The sequence below is a fragment of the Ursus maritimus genome, unplaced genomic scaffold (genome assembly GCF_017311325.1).
Source record: "Ursus maritimus isolate PB19 unplaced genomic scaffold, ASM1731132v1 scaffold_11, whole genome shotgun sequence".
Taxonomy (NCBI): domain Eukaryota; kingdom Metazoa; phylum Chordata; class Mammalia; order Carnivora; family Ursidae; genus Ursus; species Ursus maritimus.
The window spans coordinates 10,049,848-10,070,621 of record NW_024423453.1 but is presented as its reverse complement, the minus strand read 5'-3'; positions in this window follow the sequence as shown (position 1 = coordinate 10,070,621).

The following is a 20,774-nucleotide window of genomic DNA, read 5'->3' as shown; positions in this document are numbered from 1 at the left end:
GGCATAAACAGAGCTATAAATTATTTTTCCCAAGTAGTTTGGTATAATAGTGATAATGACCACAACGAATGTAAAATGAGGAAAGGAAGCACTACTTTCATAAATTCACAATTAGTTCAAGCATAAGAATGAACTTTTGATTTATATTAAGTTTTCATTTTTTTGAAATCTAAAATATTTGTTTGAGATCTGTCTTCCATACTCAGTGTAGAATGTGTGTTGCTTAAGTAATCTTTCTGATGAATTTTAAGCTGAAATAAACATAGCAGAGACTATACATGTTTTCCACTGAAAAGAATAAAAAATAATGACCATTAAAACTTAAAAGAGAATGGCAATAATAGACATCTCCAATGTAAAGGAACAAGAAACAGAGTCATTTAATATAATTTAATATAAAATTTACTTGAAATTTAGCCCAACGTATCATGTTATGTTCTACAAATGTTTATGCTGTTTGTAAATTTTCAATTATTTCTACCAGAGCATGTTATTATATAGCCCCATATCTCATATAATAAAAACATATTCAAGTGAAATGAATGATTTATTTGCAAAAAATTGGGCCGTACCAAGAAAAGGTGTACATTAAGTAGAAGAACATATTGAAATCTGCATGTAAGAAATGAAAGAGTGTATTTCTAATCCATCATTGAACTGACTATGATGAAATTATAAAGGTTTTCTTTTCTTTTGTTTTGTTTTTCCCCCTAATTTTTTGGGTCCAGGGAGTTTACTACTGAGGGAAGGATGAGAGAATTTAAGAAATAATTCATCCTTTAATTTTTATACTGAATAGCAACTTTTATCAATCCTTTTAATGCATGCTGCAGTCATTTCATTGATTTAAATAGATGGCTTATGTTTACTAGCTTCAAATATAAGAGATACACTGATTTTTAAAAACATTCAGGAAGAAAAGTTTGTATATACATATACATATATATGTCTATATTTACATAAATACATCTACATACATAAATATGTATATATATATATATTTAAAGATTTATTTATTTGAGAGAGAGAGAGAGTGTGTGATTGTGGAGGGAGGGGCAGAGGAAGAGAATCGTCAAGTAGACTCCCTGCTGAACGCCAACCCCAATGCGGGGCTTGGTCCCAGGACCTGTGAGATCATGACCTGAGCAGAAACCAAAAGTCAGTTGCACAGTCTACTGAGCCACCCAGGTGCCCCAGGAAGAAAAGTATATTTTAATCAAAACTGATGGATGGAACTTTCAAAATATTTTGTCAAAGAGTGTCATGGATAGGAGCCTGGACTTGGAAGCCAGACTCTCTGGTTCAAATCCGTGCAACATCCCTTGCCAAGGGATGATTAAGGAAGTTCACCTAATTTCTCTGCTTGTTTCTCTATCAGTAAATATTGTGTTGAAAATGAAAGCAGTTCATAAATGAAGAGTGTCTGGCACATAGCATGTTCTCAGTAAGTGCTCATTCCTGAGAAAAGCAAAAGTATGCCTATGCTTGTATGTATGTGTGCCTATGTGTATCTGTGTATCTCTGTATATATGTCTAGTAAGAAGAGTTGGTGAGGGACAAATATCCTAGAATACTGTTCCCATTTTGCCAATGTATGAGCAAATATTAATTATCTAATCATTCAAATTGGGAGGGGTGATTCTTTTCAAATGCAAAAACCCAGGAACTGTGATTTAACTTCTGAACACTGTTATATACCCATTACATAAGTATGAATGCCCTGCCATTTTTTTTCCATAAGAGTATTATTTCAAAAAATGGAAAAACATGTTTCAGTAGTTTTAATATCCTATAATGACATATTCTGTTTATTTTTAAGTAGTATCAAACAAAAGGAAACCAATTTTGCAAGCATTTTGCTTTCATTGAAATGAATGGGGCAAAGAAAACTTTTTTGCTTGCTTTATACCAACTTTTGGTTAAAATAATATGGAGAATACTATTAAAATTTCAAAGTTAGAGAAATTATGTACATGATGAAAAGGGCTTTTCATATTACAGTGTAAAAACACTAAAGTATAGACTTTTTGTTCAAAAGATTACCTGTTGCCTTTTTTAAGAACTATTTGTTGGAAGCTAATAAGATTTCAGTAATAAGTTAAATAGAATTTGATTATCTCTATGTATATATGAATGACAAAATAATGAGTTACATATTGATTTTTTTAATTAAGCCACATATTTGTTTCAAAGTAACATTACATTATGCAACTTCTTTGCCTTCTAACATTGCTAATTGGCATCTGTTTAAAAAATATCAGTTGTTTGGAAGGAAAGCAGTACAGCATTTCACATGTAGTGATTTATGCCATAGTAAATATTTGTACATTTTTTGGAATATTTTTTTACAAGTATATTTAAATTACAGTTTGAATATATTGTGAAATATATGGATACTGATTATCTTTTTTTACAATTACATGTATCTGCAATAATCCTTCAGCTGATAAAATTTATAAAACAACATCTCAGTAGCTTAACTGTAGCAAGTTATTTATACTCTAAAAAGCCAAATGACAGTGACTGCAACCACATAATTGATGAGTTAAATGAGTTTTATGTTCCCAAAACAATTTTAAAGCTGAGTAACCCAAATTTATTAGCCATATCCAGATGGAATATAAAGTCAATATATTGCTGTTTATGTATCAAGTCAGAGAAAATTATTAAGGATGATTTCAGCCATGGATAGTGAGGGTGGGGGACCTTGGTTAAATTCTGAGGCTATAATTCAAGGAAATTTTGGTAGCTGCAAAGCTAGTGTAACAAATAAGATAACTGTGCTGTGATAGACTTCAGCTGAATTATTTTTTGACTTAAAAAATGTACAACTGGAATAGAAGTAGCAACTCCATAAAACATTTCAAAATATGTTGGAAAGAAGTATTTTACTTAGGCTTATTAGCAAATAAGATTTCAAATACATGGAACTTGTAAGAAAAATATAAATAGATACTTTAGTACGACTAAAATAGAAATGAGCTATTGGCAATTACTTTAAAATGATTCTGTTTTAGCACCATTTTATTGTAGGAAATTGGTAAGATTTTTTTTTTCCAGAATGATAAAGTACTAAATGGCTTTAACTGAGAACATAGCATGCATCTTGGTCATTAACAATTATCATATAAATATTAATGTAATCATAAAATATCAAAAGATATTAAAGGGATACATACAAAGGGAAGATTAAAATACATATTTTTGTAGTCACTGGGGGGGGTTATTCTAATATTAAATTATATTAGATAGAATGCACGTGACCCAGCCCCAAAATCTCAAGTTATTCACTTTGTAATTTTGGACAAAAGGCTTAAATCCTCAACATTGTATATCCAAGCATACTTTACCTCAAATCATACCTGTATAATCAATTCATATGTAATTGTCAAGAAATGTGAAGATTTGAGATCTTGCCCTATAGCAAGCCAACAAGTTAGCTTATAAGATTTCATGAATGCTTGGAGAGCCTTTGAGACTCCTAGGTCAGGGAAAAGAACTATACTATGTACATACTAAAGGCAGGATTTGCATCAGCATATGTGCGGTAGTTTCTTGTGCTCCACAATCTCACAAGGACAAAGCAGATGGGCCCACAGGGGCCCACTTACTGGGTTGTGTTTCAGGAAAGGAATAATAAGCATAAGCTTGCCTACCCTATATTTTAAAGAGAAAAATTATTATATTTTATTTGTCTATATTTATTTGTTTTATTTATCTTTATTGTATTTAACAATAAGCATGTCTTCCCTTTGCTGTAGAGGGCAACACTACACCTATCTTCAAAGGCTGTTCACTATATAAACAACCTTGAAAAGATAATCCAGATCAAAATGGCAGCCAATGTCTCACTGCAGAATATGCAGAAATGTGAGGAAAGTATGGGAAATTGTCTCCCAACAATAACAAGTGTTACTCATTTATTTAAAAAAATATGATGCAGTATTATACCCTAGACACTCTTCTAGAAATTCAGAATAGAGTGATAAAAAAGGCAGACCAGGTCCCTTCTCTCATGAAACTTAAATCCTAATAAAAGTAAAAATCAGAGAATTTCAGGAAGTGATTAAGTTTATGATACTGAAAGAAATGACATCTGTAAGAAAATTATGTAACGGGGTAAGGAAATACTTCTTTGACGTTACTTTTGAATTGCAACCTAAATTCTAAGATCTAGAGAAGAAAGAATCATGACAGATGGAAAAGTGAGTAGAAAGGCCCTGAGAGTTGAATAAAAATAAAGATGGTTATGTTAATAACTTTGGGATTAGACATATGGACAAATTCCTACAAAACTTATATTACATTTTTCAAGGAGAAATATAAAGCGTAAATATCCCTATAGACTTTGAAGAAATTTGTTCTGTATTTAAAAAAAAATTCCATGAAACAAATGTATTTGACAGGCTAGTTTTAGAAATATTTAAACAAATGTATCTGAAAATTCTAATATTATATAAACTTCTCAAAATAAAAAGGAATGGAAAAAACAAGAAAGAAAAAAAAGAACATTCCCCAACACACAGTATAAGCCTAGTTTAAATTTAATATCTAAATCAGAGGAAGAATATATAGAAAGGGTATTAATGCCCAATCCTATTCAGGGACAGAATCAAAACCCACAAATAAAATGTTAGTGAAGAAAGGAGAGACTTTCAAGATGAAAAAAGTGGTCAACTTGTTTTGTATGCTATTGAAAACTCATGAGTCATTATTAAAATTCATGCCTGTGACCTTAATTAACCAAAAGGACTTTCAATGAAAGGCTTAAGAAGAAAACCCACTTAGCATGGTTTGAGGAGGAAATATGGGTGAGTTATTGCATATGGAACCAGTTCTTTCATTTTATTTTTTTTCATAATAATATTTTTATTATATTATGTTATTCACCATATAGTACATCCCTGGTTTTTGATGTAAAGCTCGATGATTCATTAGTTGCGTATAACACCCAGTGCACCATGCAATACGTGCACTCCTTACTACCCATCACCAGCCTATCCCATTCCCCCACCCCCCTCCCCTCTGAAGCCCTCAGTTTGTTTCTCAGAGTCCATAGTCTCTCGGGCTTCATTCCCCCTTCTGATTACCCCCCCTTTCTTTATCCCTTTCTTCTCCTACCGATCTTCCTAGTTCTTATGTTCCGTAGATGAGAGAAACCATATGATAATTGTCTTTCTCTGCCTGACTTATTTCACTTAGCATTATCTCCTCCAGTGCCGTCCATGTTGCAGCAAATGTTGAGAAATCGTTCTTTTTGATAGCTGAGTTCTTTCATTTTAAAGTGTTAAGATGCAGCTCAAATATCATCTTCTTTCTGAAATCTTTCTTAACTCTTCTGCCTAAACAAAATGTTCATACTCTGATTTTAGCACATATCTTTGTTGTTAATAAGATGTCACTCAGTAGGTGTTGGGAATATTGAGGGTAGTTACCTCTTCCTTCTTGTCTTTCTAACAAAACCACATCTTTGTATATTAAACTGATTAACAGAATTTTTTCTAAGTCAAATTGAGTTGAACTGAAATGTAAAGTAATAATCAAATTCATCAAATTTAATAATTGTATATATCTTAAATAATAGAGTCACATTATTCTTAATAAGATCTAGATTCATTCATAAGCAGTGATATTGTTAACAGTATGTCAACTACTCCAAATTGTTTGGGGAAAATATCGCATCACATTTAGACATGTGTTCAAATGCAAGTAAATTAGTTAAACCCACCATCATGATGTTTTCCTGAAGATCATATAGTACTTGGAGTTTATTTAAGCTGTCAAAGTGAAACAGCAGGAGACTATTTTTGCACTATTTTAAAGTGTTAAAAATATAGTGCATGGGGTTTAAGTGTATAAACAACTTTAAATAACAATATTTTATCTGGAAGTTCATTGAAGCCGGTATTAAAACTTGAAGCAAAACTAAGTATAGACCTGAATGTGACTTTCTCTGTCATCAAAAACATACTTTTTCTGAAACCTTTCATTTTTCTGTTTGGCTTCTCTAGAATAGCTCTTGCTGAGACGACTTGTTCTCACTTCCTCTTTTGGATGATAAAATGTAAATCCATGAAGATGTGTGGTTTTGTTTATATTTTATTTTGATTCACCATGACCCATAACACATTAGAGGCAAAAACAAGGGATGCTTATGAAGTGAAAATGAATGTAGTTTTGGTTTGGTTCTTTACATGCCTGAACAAAGCTCTGTGAAAGTGTAACATTTGATACATACGAATCTTCATTAGCCAAAAACAGCCCCTTGATTTAAAGAAACCCATATTACGATCTCTATTTTTTATGTAGTTTTTACTTAACTATCTCTATATTAAGTATAAAACTTTGACGATGGCTTGCTTGTAAAGGAGATTGCAAAGGAATGCACATTTCTTCAGGCAATCTAGGGAAGTATTGTTATGGATATGGATGTGTCTTGATATAGTTTCTTCTGTAAAGTACCTGAGAGAAATTGAATTGATGCTACCTAATCTGTGCTTCCATTTCATAGTGAGTTTGGCTTGAGTTTCTCATCTAGTTTGAAATTATACATTCAAGGAAATATATTGAATAAATAGACTTATAGATTTAAAAATGTCTCAGTTATTATAAGTTGAGGCCCTCAATAAAAAATGCAAATCAATCAAATAGTGATTTGCAAAGGCTAATTAAATTCAGATATACAGGTACTCAAAGGTTTAAGAATGTATTCACATTCAAAACAGAGGATCCTGGGGCACCTGGGTGGCTCAGTCGTTAAGCGTCTGCCTTCGGCCCAGGGCGTGATCCCAGAGTCCTAGGATCGAGTCCCACATCAGGCTCCTCCACTGGGAGCCTGATTCTTCCTCTCCCACTCCCCCTGCTTGTGTTCCTTCTCTCGCTGGCTGCCTATCTCTCTGTCAAATAAATAAATAAAATCTTAAAAAAAAAAAAACAACAGAGGATCATAGGGGAAGGGAGGGAAAAAATAAAATAAGATGAAATCAGAGAGGGAGACAAACTGTAAGACTCTTAACTATAGGGAACAAACTGAGGGATGCTGGAGGGGAGATGGGTGGGGGGATGGGGTAATTGGGAGATGGGCATTAAGGAGGGCATGGGATGTAATGAGCACTGGGTGTTACATGCAATGGATGAATCACTGAACTCTACCTCTGAAACTAATGATACACTGTATGTTAATTAATTGAATTTCAATATAATAACTTTTTTTAAAAAATGATTCACTTGGATGAAATGCTGAAATTTACAGTAATTTGAGTCGTTTTCATTTCAATCTCACTTCTCCCTGTATTTTCTGTCCCATAACTTTTCTTCCGTTTTTAGCCAGACTTCTCAACCTCCTCTGTTTGCGATTTCCAATATATCTTCTTGGACTCATTTGGATATGATTTTTGCTCCACCACCCCTTGAAAGAGTAATTAATTACTTCCACTCTGCAAAATCCAACTGCCATTTCTCATCTCCTCATCTTTGATTTATTAGCAACATTTGACACTCCTTTATCTTTGAAACATTATCTCTGCTTATCTTCCAAATTCATATTTTCCTGTTTTTTTTTTTTTTCTTTCCTTACCTGGCTGTTCCTTCTCATTCTCTTTTATTGTTCTGCTTCATCTTCAATTTTGTGTGTCCCTACAATTAGACCTTTAATTTCTTGTCTTTTCTATGTTCATTAAATCCCAACTTTTATATTTTATTTTTTTAAAGGAAAGCAGGTTTCTTTTTTTTGTTTGTTTTTTGTTTTTTAAGATTTTATTTATTTATTTGACAGAGAGACAGCCAGTGAGAGAGGGAACACAAGCAGGGGGAGAGGAAGAAGCAGGCTCCCAGCAGAGGAGCCCGATGTGGGACTCGATCCCGCAACGCCGGGATCACGCCCTGAGCCAAAGGCAGACGCTTAACGACTGCGCTACCCAGGCGCCCTATATTTTAAATAACATTTTATAATAACAACACCCGTGTTTATATCTCCACTCTAAAACTGTCTTCCCAAGCCTAGATTCATGTTCATCCACTTAGTCAGTGTTTCTGCTTTGATTCTTACAAGCATGTTAAACTTAAAATTCTTAAAACTGAACTTTCACTGGCTAACCACCCCTTCTCATCACCATCCTCCCTATCTCTTCCCATTATCTTGCCATCTCATTAATGACAAACTCATCCTTTGAGTTGTTCAAGTCAAAAGTCTGGGTGGCCCCTTGATGTTTCTTTTTCATCCCACCTCATTTCCAGTTTCCAGAAAACCTGTTAGTATTTTCTTTAAAATTTTTCTAGAATCCTACCATTTTCCACTGCTTCCACTACTACTTCTCTTTCCCAAACTACCAATACGTTTCCAATGTATTACTGTCATTTCCTTGCAACTATTCTCCCTGTCTCTTTCCTGGTCACATTTCAATCTGTTTCTTCCACATAGCAGTAAAATAACTCTATTAAAATGTAAGTCACACAGCACAGGACCCTTCAGTGGGCCTCTGTTTCATGGAGAGTTAAACGTCAAAAATTTTCAAGAAGTGTATAAGTGAACACGAGATTCTCACTCCCACTAGCACTACCACCAGTGCCTTCCTGATTTAATCACCTATTAATAGACATTTCAGCCAAACTCACTTTCCTGCTGTTCTAGTCTCACACCAGGTATGCTTCAGACCCACTCTTCCTCTACCTGGAATTCTCCGTCCCTGCATATCTACATGGCTTGACACTTAGTTCTCCACGGTCTATATTTGAATGTCATTTGATTTAGTGAAGCCTCTCTTTGCTACCCTATTTAAACTGGTAACGTGCTCCTTTCCTTGTTTTATTTTTCTTCATAGCACGTATCACCATCTAATGTATTATTTATTTTACTTATAAATTTTGTTATTTTCTGTTTCACCCCTCTAAAATCTAAACATAAAATGATGGTTTTTTTATGTAAAATAGTGATTTTGAACAATTCAAAGACATCTTTTTTTTGGTATTCTGATATTATTTGATTTCAGTAAGTAACAAAGCAAGACTTCTTCATGTCATTACTTGATACTAATTAATTTTTGTTTCTATATACTTTCATAATTCTTGACATAAAAATTGATGTCAATGTGGAAAATCAACATATTCTATTTTAAATTTAAAACTTGTTTCATGATTTCTTTTTTAAAAAATACAGAAAAGATATTTTAGAAATAATTTTTTTTTCTCTTGGGTCACCTGGGTGGTTCAGACAGTTAATCGTCTGCCTTCCCCTCAGGTGGTGATCCCAGGGTCCTGAGGGCCAGCCCGGAGCCCCACATCAGGCTCCCTGCTCTGCAGGGAGCCTGCTTCTCCCTCTCCCTCTGCCTGCTGCTCCCCCTGCTTGTGCTCATGCTCTCTCTCTGTCAAATAAATAAATAAAAATCTTTAAAAAAATATTTTCTTTGGCAAGTACTTTGATTACATATTGTACATTTTTTAATAAAATTATATAATCATCCTTGTTATTAGAATGCTAATAACACTATCTTTTCTGCTATATGCCCAATCTTCAGACAGTATAAATGAAAGAGAATAACTTCTAAGTACTCCTTGATATATTTTAGAAGAAGCCCTTAACAAATTTAAATTACTTATTCTAAATCAGTCAGTTCCATGCTCATAAACTGTTTTAATTAATGATTTAAGATGTAAGACGATTATGACATGGTAGAATCAAAAAGCCCATAATGGTGTACTTATTTTTTAAAGCACTGTGGGGATAATGTAGGTTAAATGCCCTGTTGGTCTCACTGTCCCTTCTATCCATTGTGTCACTGACATTTCATATTTCTACTTACTGGTGAAAGATTAGGTCGCTTTATTTTGGATTGTATGTCACAGACTCTAATTTTGGAAGTAGTACACACCTTTGCACAGATAATATGATGAATGGTGCTAAACATGATATATTTGCTTAGAAATAGTAAGGAAGACATACAAAATCACAGGAACAAAGCAATCAGGTACAAAGACATACAATTTTTAGTGCTTTGTTTATTAAATGGCAAATAATATATTATTCAAGTGAAGTGCAAAAGCAGAAAAAGAATATTATTGAGATTAGGATAGCAGCTATTGAATATAAAGGTAGAAGATGGAAGTGAAAATAACCCAAAATCTCTTCCTTTGCCTTTGAAAACCCAAATATTTCAGCAAACTGAATATAAATACGGACAGAATGAGACCTATCCATTATTGTATTATTTTATACATTTATATGCTCATACAGCTATAGAATATAATACTTTTTAATATTATAAAAATAAAATCAATATAAGGAAGAAGTTTCATTAGTGTTTAGGGAGCTAAATAATGAATATTATTTTCCTAGGCATTTCTGTTCTCCTTCAGGAACTTAGATGCTGGCATTAATATTTATTTCTCTCTGTTCTTGGGTCTAGTTTAACACTATCAACCGTGCTTGACTGATTGTCTTTGATTAACAATGTCTCAATTTCCTTAATTATAAATACTTATAATAGCCTTCTGCCTTAGAGGAATATTGTGCTATTTACTAAGAACCAAAGAAATCCCAAGAAAATTGATTTATCAGAGTAAAAGTCAAAACCCTAGGTAGAAATATGTGTTGAATAATTTTGCATCAATATTGCTGTTTCTGTGCAGTCATCATTATGTTTTAATTTTATTCTAGATTGTGGAGACATCATAGAATGGTATTGTAACTTCTGCTAAACATTTTATTTTCTTTTAGTTAGACTACAGTTTTATTTAATGTAAATGCTAAATTGTTTCCAAAATGAGAAATTGGAGATAAAGTATGTATTTGACATTTAAAGCAACTCATCAGCAGAGGGGAAAAAAAAATAGGTCCAGAACTACATCATTTGTCTTATACACTCGTTGTAATTCTGCTCACATGTCCCTACTGTGATTCTTCCATATCCAATGAGAAATACTATTTCTAACTTCAACACATACATACACAGAGCTTCAAACTGCCCATTCTTAATACAGAAGGCAGTGGCAAGAAAAAGAATGAAGCCTGGGAACGGAATGAAAGCAGGTGAGGAGACTGGAAGAAAGAAGAGAATGGATGGGGAAAGACCTAAGAGTTATAGAGAGGTCTAATTCACCAAGAGAAGCCAAGGAAGTACTTTCCTCATAGTAATGTTTTATGACTGAAATATGAAACAATAAGTAGATCAACAAAATTAAATACAAAGTCAAATAAAATCTACAGACTACACAAACAATTACGGGAAAATATTTTTAATACCAAAAGATGTCTCTGGAAAACAATTTTCATATGAAATTTCATATAAAATTTTCAAAATATAGAAGACAGTAACCAAAGAGAACTATAGAAAAGACTTTGATAAGGATTTTATCATATGTATGACCATGACAAAGGAAGTGTCTCAGTATTCATTCCAGTAGGGAAAATGGTTAAGTGATCTTAAAAAGTTAGAAAATAGTTCTAGGCCTCTCTCTTTCTGGTAGTAGTTTGATTCTGATTAAAGAGTAGCAAATAACGTATCAGTGACATAATTTGATGTCACTTAAATGCTCTGTTTTTCATCTGTGAATTAATGCTATAGGAGTCTTTTTTTGCTATTTTAATTGGGATATTTATGATTTTTAATAAACTGAGCATACTTTTTAATTTACTGATTCTTCATTTGCATTTCTCCGTTTTTGAGTCATCTATTGAAGTCCTTTGTCCAATTTTTTATTATTTATTTTTCTTCCTTTTTCCTCATTGATTGGTAGGATTTTCTTATTCTAGATACTAGTCTCATGTGAATTTTAAATGTTGCAAATAATCTTTGCACAATGTGCCTTTTCTTAATTTGTCAATATTTAGAATTTTATATCAATTTTTACCTTGTGGTTGATGCTAGTTGAAATACTAATCAAACCATCGTCTTCCTGAGATCCTATTTTTCTCCTACTTTTCATTTTATTACCTTCATAGTTAGCTCTGTCATTATTTGGTCTTTAATCCAGCAAAAATCCATTTTTATGTAGTTTTTTTCCTCCTTATTAGAATAAGGTTTCAAAACCTACTTACTACACAATTCATCCTTTATTAATTAATGGTACTATCTTTATGATATATAAATTTCCCAAATATACCAGTGTCCATCTTTGAACAGTTTATCTTGTTCTATTGGTCTGGTCTTGTCTTTTCTTGTAACATTAGCATCAAGATTTTACCATGATGATCCTATAATTTATTTTACTACCTGACAGTGCAAGTTCTTCCCCACACCCTCCACTTGGCATTTTTGTTTCTCAAAAATGACTTAAATCTTTAAGGACTTCATTCTTCCACATTGGTCTTTGAAAACATTTTAGAATAATTTTAGAATTAACTTTAAATAATCCATACACAGAATTTGATTGAAATTCCAATGAATTTAAGTAATACTTCTGAAAAATTAACATTTTGAAAATGTCAGATCATTTTATCCAGGTGTAGGATGTATCTTCATCTGTTTACTTTAATGGAATTTAGTAGCAATTGGAGGTTTCGTATATTTTTTTCAAGGTAATATTTACCTGACAAAATACACTGCAGTTCCTGGGATTCTATGAATTATATGCCACTTTTCCATTGCAACTTCCATTTTTAGTTTGATATAAATAAATACTTCCAGTTTTTATAATTTACCTGTAAGATATAGTACCTGGCAAGCTGTTATAAGGTACTAGGTCCCTAATATTTAGTGGTAATGAGGAATCCAAAACTCTAGAAAGGATTACCAGGCTTGACAAATAAAAATACAGTTCATTTGTATTTCAAATACACAACAGATAATGGTTTAGAATAAGTATGTCTTGTGCAAAAATTGGGACATACTAAAAGTTATTAATTGTTTATTTAAAACTCAAATTTAACTAGATATTTAACTAGATGTAGATATTTTATCTGGCAACCTTCTCCCGAAATGAGAACAACTCATGTAGCTGATTATAGTTGCCTGCAACTAATAACTTTACTACTTGCCCTCAAATCACTACACTTTATTCAGTTTAAAGTAATTAATATAGGGGCGCCTGGGTGGCACAGCGGTTAAGCGTCTGCCTTCAGCTCAGGGCGTGATCCCGGCGATCTGGGATGGAGCCCCACATCAGGCTCTTCCGCTATGAGCCTGCTTCTTCCTCTCCCACTCCCCCTGCTTGTGTTCCCTCTCTCACTGGCTGTCTCTATCTCTGTCGAATAAATAAATAAAATCTTAAAAAAAAATAAAGTAATTAATATAGTTCCTTATAGTTCATTAAGCCAATGGAAATGTATAAGATACTGGAAACATTTTATTGGTCTGTTCCATTAATTCTGGTTCGTGCTTTATGAGTGATTGAGGTTGGTATCCATTTTTAGAGTGATTGTACTCCTTTGTGTCGAGTTCTTTTCTCCTGTAAATTCTTTGAGACATCAGTTAACCTGTTGATAATGCTCAGACCTTGATAATGCTCGGACCTCAGCTGAAATATCTCCTGTGGAAGTCTGGGAATATATTCTGAGATGTGCTAATTGATATCCTGCCTTCAAATTTTTAGGACACTCTTCATACTAAATGTAAATTGTGAATGAGCAGTATTAGTCCACATTTACTTGCCTGCCTTATTTATATTTATTTCAATTTCAGAAAAATTTACAGGTTTGTGTAAAACCTAGCAGAGAATCCAACAGAGAGAGGAAAAAATAAATTACATCATAAACGAAAAACTAAATTTTTGTACTAAATTAAGATGTGCTGAAAATACCATTCTACCAGTTGATGGAAACAGGCAACTTTAGTTAAGGATTGCTTCACACTCCCAAAAAGTGAGATTAAGATTGCAGTGTATTATTCAGTAAAATGTAATACGTATCTCCATTTCCAGAGGTTTCAACCTGGGAATGAAACTAGAGACCTGATGACAATGGTAGAAATGCTTTCTAATAAAATTTGGTCCCATAGCATATTTACAAATTACCACTGACGGTAGGGATTATAAATACTGTGGGTATTATTAAAACTCTTAATAACGGATAACTAAATATATCCTTTTATAAACTGAATAAAGAGAGAAAGAAAGAGAGAGAGAAAGATACACATCATACTCTTGTCTACCTAGAAGTACAAGTTGATTTTCAAAGTCAAATTGCTTGAAGGGAAAAAACTCTATTTTGAAAATCAAATATAAACTGGAGTGAGATAAAAAATGGAATAAGAGAAACTGGAAGTAATAGTTAACAAACAAATACTATTGAAAGTATTTATTTTAAACATACATAAATTATACCCCTGGAGGTCATTACTGAAGCTATTATATATTTGAATGTGTTGATACATTTATAAAATGAACATTTCAAAATATAATATATTTTCCAAAAATTTTAGATGTAGAGAGAAGCCAAAATATTAAGCCAAAAAGTATGCAGGGTTGAATTCTACCAATGCTGGAAAATTACTTACACACCAGCTGCTTTTATTCTGACTCAGGCCTTTCTTTTTGCCATCTTTTTCATGCCAGTATGAGGTTTACTATGACATGATATTTATCTGAACAATAGTACTTCCTGTGTGAAATCAGATCTAACTCAGTGTAACGTTTACAAAAGCTAAATGCCCTTGCACAGGTCTTGGTATTATAGATGGATGACTTCTGAATGCAAATTGTGGCTCTATTTCTAATTAGCTAAGTAACCTAGGTTTAAGCAACTATTTGCCTGGAATATTTAGTCTTTGTATATGTAAAATAGGAATAATAATTCTTACCTCCGGGATAATCCAAAGTTCCTACTATTGTTGAAATTCTCTGTCCATCCTGTTCCTTTCCCTCATTTCCTTGATCTCCAAAGTCTAACATCCCACTTCTGCCCTTTTAACTTGCTCCTAACATTTCATGCGTCCTTGCTTTGACATAAACCTTCAGAGCATTTCATTATTCCATTCTTACTGCTATTATCTCTTGACAATTTTCTAAAAGTTTTTGCTCTTTATCTTCCCAAAGAGCAGAAGAATATGTAAAGACGCAGGGGCAAATGTCCTACGGGAGCTTGGGTGGAGAAGACTAGGAGGCTCGACTGCATAAGACTCTATCTCACACCATTTTTCTTCACCCTTCTTTTTTTCCTTCATTTCATCATCAACATCATTAATTCATGTCTAGCCACACTATGTTTTTTTCCACACTTAAATAACTGGTAAAAAAAATTGCACAACCAGTTGAGCCTAATAATGCATCTCAGGTTCTGCCTGCTCCTTCCTACTCCAGACTGGGTTGAGTTCTACAGAGAAGCCAATCAATTTTTACTAATACACTATTGCAAACCTTGAACAAAGGCTATTGTATATGATTGTGCCGGAAACACAGAACATTATCCAGCTAAATTTGTCAGTACAATAGCGTAGTTAAAAACTCTAATTCTGGTGTAAAACTGACCTGGGTTTGAATTTCATTTCTGCCACAGTCTGGCTCTGACTTTGGATAAGTTACACAATTCTATGAGACTCGGTGACACAACTGCAAAACTGAGATGAAAATGACACCTCTTCATTGGTTTGAGATAAAGCTGGGACTAGGGTGTGCATGTAAAGTGCTTAGCTCTGTTAGGTACTTAAGAATTCAACAAATTTTTAGTTGTTTTTTTAGTTGTTAGGAGGGGATGCAAAGGGATTGCTTTATTTTGTTTTGCCATAGAAATGTTATATGCCAGAGTTTCAAAGTCAGAAATGTGAGGCCAGTTAATCCTAGGATATCTAATCTCTTTAATAATTGGCTTCTGCCCCAAACTACAGTTACTGTCCCATCCAACATTACTAGCCATACCGCCCTGTGCTTCTACCATCTCTTTGATCACTACTGCCTTTCCTCTTAACTCTTTTCAATTGCATACTCTCAGTTGTCAACTCCGTTGTTTAAAATAACCCACTAGACCCCACAGGACTATCTTTCTTTGCATACTTCAATAGAAACCACTTTTCCTGTATGATAATTCCTTGTCTGCATCCATGTAAAGAGAACAACTCATTCGCATTATTTCTGGTCAGGAAAGATGCATAGCTTTCTTCCTCCTCACTTATGTTGCTTCCAAACCACTGATTTTCCATTCTCATATAGAGCAGTCGCTATTAGGCACCTGCCAAACAACACTACAGTTTCTTTACCCTTCTTTTGTCATCACTTTTTGTATTCACCAAGGACTTTGGCACACAAAGATGATATAGGTCTCTCTACAACTAAATATAGCAATATCTTGGCATATCTTTATCTCTGGAATTTGAAAATTTTATATGTGTTGTCTGTGATCTACCTAACATCCTGATTTCACAATTTCTTGACTTCCCAATTTCCAATAATTTTTTCTCTATATCTTATCTGTAAACCATTCCTATCACTAAGCTCTGAATTTTTTCATTACCTATTTATCTTTAGAATTTTTTTGAATCTCAGTATTTTCTCTAAATACAATACCCAATCATTTTAGCTCTTAAAATTCTTGCTTCTCGTTCTTTAAATTCATCACAACCATAAATTCCTATCTTAATTCCAGTCCTTTATAAAATATCCAACTTCTGAACAATAAATTTACTCTAATATGAATGTTACAAAGATCTAACTCCTCAGCTTTTACCCTGGCATCCAAAAGAATACAAAGAAAATGAGCCACCCTTGTAAGTATGTGGGCAATACAAATACCATCCCAACAAAGCCACAGAGGGTCATGCCAGCCCTACTTCAAGACTATAGTCTGTCCTTGTGTCAGTCCTCTGTCTAGTTTCCAAAATCTTTGTTTCCTCATATCTGGCCTCTCTCCAGATATATCCCTCTATCATTTACCCCTGCACTCTTGGCAGGAGACCTTGCCTTCAACTTCCCTGGAACCAATGAGTCAATTCTGCCACTTAGAAATTCTCCCCAATAATCTTACTTTCCTACCAGCTACATTGTGCTTTCTGCTCTTAGTAGAGAAATGTGCCCTTATTCTTTTGTTAGGGTGACGTTTTACTTGTGCTTTGGGGTCTGTTCCTTCAGGGATCTTGAGCTATACATCATCTCCTTTTCTTCTTATCTTCAAATCCTTACCGACTCTTTACTCCCAGAATATAAAGCGTGTTCAAATCACTCCATTTTTATTCAGAGAATCACCACACTAAAAAACATTTTCAGAGATTCCACATCCACCTATTACTATACTATAGGCCTCCTCTCCTTTGTACCACACTATGTGAGAAAATACTAGATGTATGTTCTTTTTGCAGCCTGAATTTCCATTGACTCCTCCAGAAACCAGTACAGTGTATCACTTACTACTGAATTGCAACTGGTCTTGCTGGGTTCAGAACAGTGCACAGGGACAAACATAAGGGGACCTTTTATTTTCTCCTCAATTTTCTTGACCACTATGCACATTTGCTGATATTGACCATAAATTCCTTTCTTCTCTGGCTTCTGACACTCCGGTTGATTGTGTTTTGTTTGTTTGTTTCTCCTATCTCTAGTGACTCCTTTTATGCCATGATTTTGGATTATTTTTCTCTTTGTCTGAAACACAATATGACTTAACTACATTCTTCACCCTTAGTTTTTTTTCTTTTAGACATTTTCGTTTGATGACTTTATCCAATCTATGGGTTCTATAAGAAAAAAAATAATAATTCACTTATTTAACAATTATTTATTAGGGAACTACTGCATAATAAGAACTTGCTTAGGCAGCGGGAATATAAAAGTAAGCAAAATTTAATAAAATCTCCTACAGCTTAGATTGTAGTGGAGGACATAGGTAACAAACAGAATTATTCTTTTTCTCTGCCACAGGAAAAAAAATGAAGCAAGAGGAAAACGACAGTGGATGTCAAGGACACGGATAGAAATTTGTGAGGGGAAAGCTTATTAAGTCCTATTTATATGCCAGTAGTCCAGTCATGGTCCCTGGCTTCTATATTACCTCCTGTGCCCTGGATTGTCTTTGTTGCTAACTCAGCCTGACATCTGGTGTGCCAAATATCAATATAGAGAAAACCTTGGTAATCAATGAAACCACACACTATTAAAAAGTAGGGTAAGCAAGATGCTATATTAAATTTGTAAGATCAATGTGAACTCATAATCAGAAAAGCAATTTTTTTTAAAGATCTATCACATAAAATTGCCTCAGTAGCAGCCAAAGGGACAGACACCAACTACCAAGTCTAAGCTTCTAGAGCTTCTAGCCCTCTGCTAATATTCTCCAGTGAAGGAAACTGAGACTCCTTTAAAGGTACCTAATTTCATACCTTGGGACTATAATAAAATGAGGAAATGCTGGGAATATCCTGTTGCCAAAAACGTTAGAAGTAAGTGAAAGGATAAGATGTCAATTTTAACAGGCTTCTATCACCCAAATTTGTGTAATTTAAGCATTTAGAAATAATATTATTTGCTATTTTACTGTTATTAATTTATTTAAAACAACTTGAGTCTGAGGAAAGCCACGAGTTGATAAATGCATACAAAAAAATTTACATTTTGGAGTTTCATACAAAATGTAGTTGTATGAAAATAAAGGCAGAGTTCTGGATAATATGTCCTATTATTTTTTAAAAACATGTTATCTAATATCGATGAGTATTTTTATTCTACTTTATTAAATGTTTGTTTATAAAATATAGCTATATACTTGTTTTAAACTGTGTAAACAAAAAAAAAAAATTATAACCCCTAACTGTACCTTGCCTGTTTCCATGTCCTACCCAATTTTTAAGAAACTAGATACTGGTATCTTACATTTTTTTTTCACATAAATTTATATACTCAACAAATATTTATCAAGTGAGCATCATTTGACAGATACTCTAAGGCACTAGGGATTTAATAATATATGAAACAACACAAAATCCATGACCTTATACAATTTCCATTCTAGTGGAAGAGAAATAAATTAACAGGTTAAAAAGTAAAATATATGTTATGTTAGGTGATGGTAATTACTGAGGTAAAAAATAAAGAAGAACATAGAGTCATGAAATGCCTCAATGGGCAAAAGTTAATAGAGTGTAGCTAAGAAACTGCTCAGTGAAAAAGTGATGTGAGTAAAGACTTAAAGGAAATAAGAGAGGTAGGCTATTAGACATCAAATAAAAAACACTCTAGGCAAAAGGAACAGCAATTGAAATGGCATTGAGGCAAGACCATGCCTGGACACCAGGTTTGAAGAATATTAACGAGCCAGGATGACTATAGCAGATATAAGAAGAAGAAGAGCCAGAGATGAAATACAAATAGTGGATAAGGAGTCATGTAAAGTTAGTAGACCATTATAATGGAAGCCATTGGGAGATTTTATGACATGATATCATATATATTTTAACAATGCATATTGGCTACTTTGTTGGGACTAGACCATAGGAGTTAACATCAGAAACAAAAGACAAAGAGCTATAGTAATAATCTAGGATAGAGATGATAATGGTTTGAACCATGGTATAGCTGTTTCAAGTAATGGGAAATCAAATGTTTATATAATTTTATTATGAACATAAACAGATTCAATAATATATAAGATGTGGAATGTGAAGTAGGGAAGAATCAAGGGAAACACCAAGACTTTTAAGCAGTTTAAAGAACAGAGTTAACATTAATGGAGATGATGTCGTGGGTTGAATTGTATCCCATAAAATGCATATATTGAAACCCTATCCCCCCAGAACTTCAGAGTGTGACATTATTTGGAGATAAGTTTCTTTCAGAGGTAATCAAGTTAAAATAAGGTCATTAGAGTGGACCATAACCCAATATAACTAGTATCTTTATAAAATGGGAAAATTTGGACAGAGAGACATGAACAGAGGGAAGACAGTATGAAGATACATGGAGAAAATGGCCATTTACAAATCAAGGTGAATCTTGGAATAGATTTTTACCTCACAACCCTGAGAAGAAGCCAACTCTGCCTGTGCAAAGGAACTTTCCCTTGCCTGGGAAATTCTTTTTGGAATGACATGTTATAAACACACTAACAGGAAAACAAACTCGTGTATATCTATTCTGAATAAAACAGAATATACTAGGTTTTACATTTTCTTTTAGGTTGATAATGATAATTCTAAACCTCATTTTTTCTAATTAATATCTTAAGAAATTCATCATTTTGCCACACAATCTAATTTAGAGACAAAATTGAATAAAATGATCTGTCTTCAGCTAAAAAAGATAGTTCCCCAAGTTAAAATAAGTTTTTTAAATTACATTTACAAAACTGTCCATTCCAGCATGGTAGTACAGACTCATTTCTCCCTGCTCTTCTCTGTTAAGGACAACTGTAAACTTGGGTATATAATGCAAGAGGCAACCAAAGGAGAACTTCAAAAGATGGAGAGAGGAAGGTGAGCTGGCTAGAGACTTCAGGATTGGAGGAACAACATAGTGACAGGGCATTTTATGAGCCCCTCACACAACAGAAGAAGACAATTCAGGGCCGGCATTGCCCAACCTTTAAACAAGTAAAAGAAGTTAATTCAGACAGGTTCATTCTTTCCCCAGATTGAATGGAAGTCCTGCTGATAACACAAACAAGCAAAGCAACATGAACAAGGAAGATCAGTCAGAAGGTGAAAATGGGCTCCTATACACACAGGCAAGGGATTGTTGTCCTGGTAAGCTCCTGACTTGAGAAGTATCCTCCTTTCCCCAACCAAAGATTCCTCTCCCCATCAAGAGGCCATGGGTTGTTGGGAAGCACCAGCAAGGGGGATTCCCCACAAGAAGTGACCTAGTTCAGCCCCTTCATCCCCATATACCAGGGACTCCCCCCCCCCCCCCCCCCCCCCCCCCCCCCC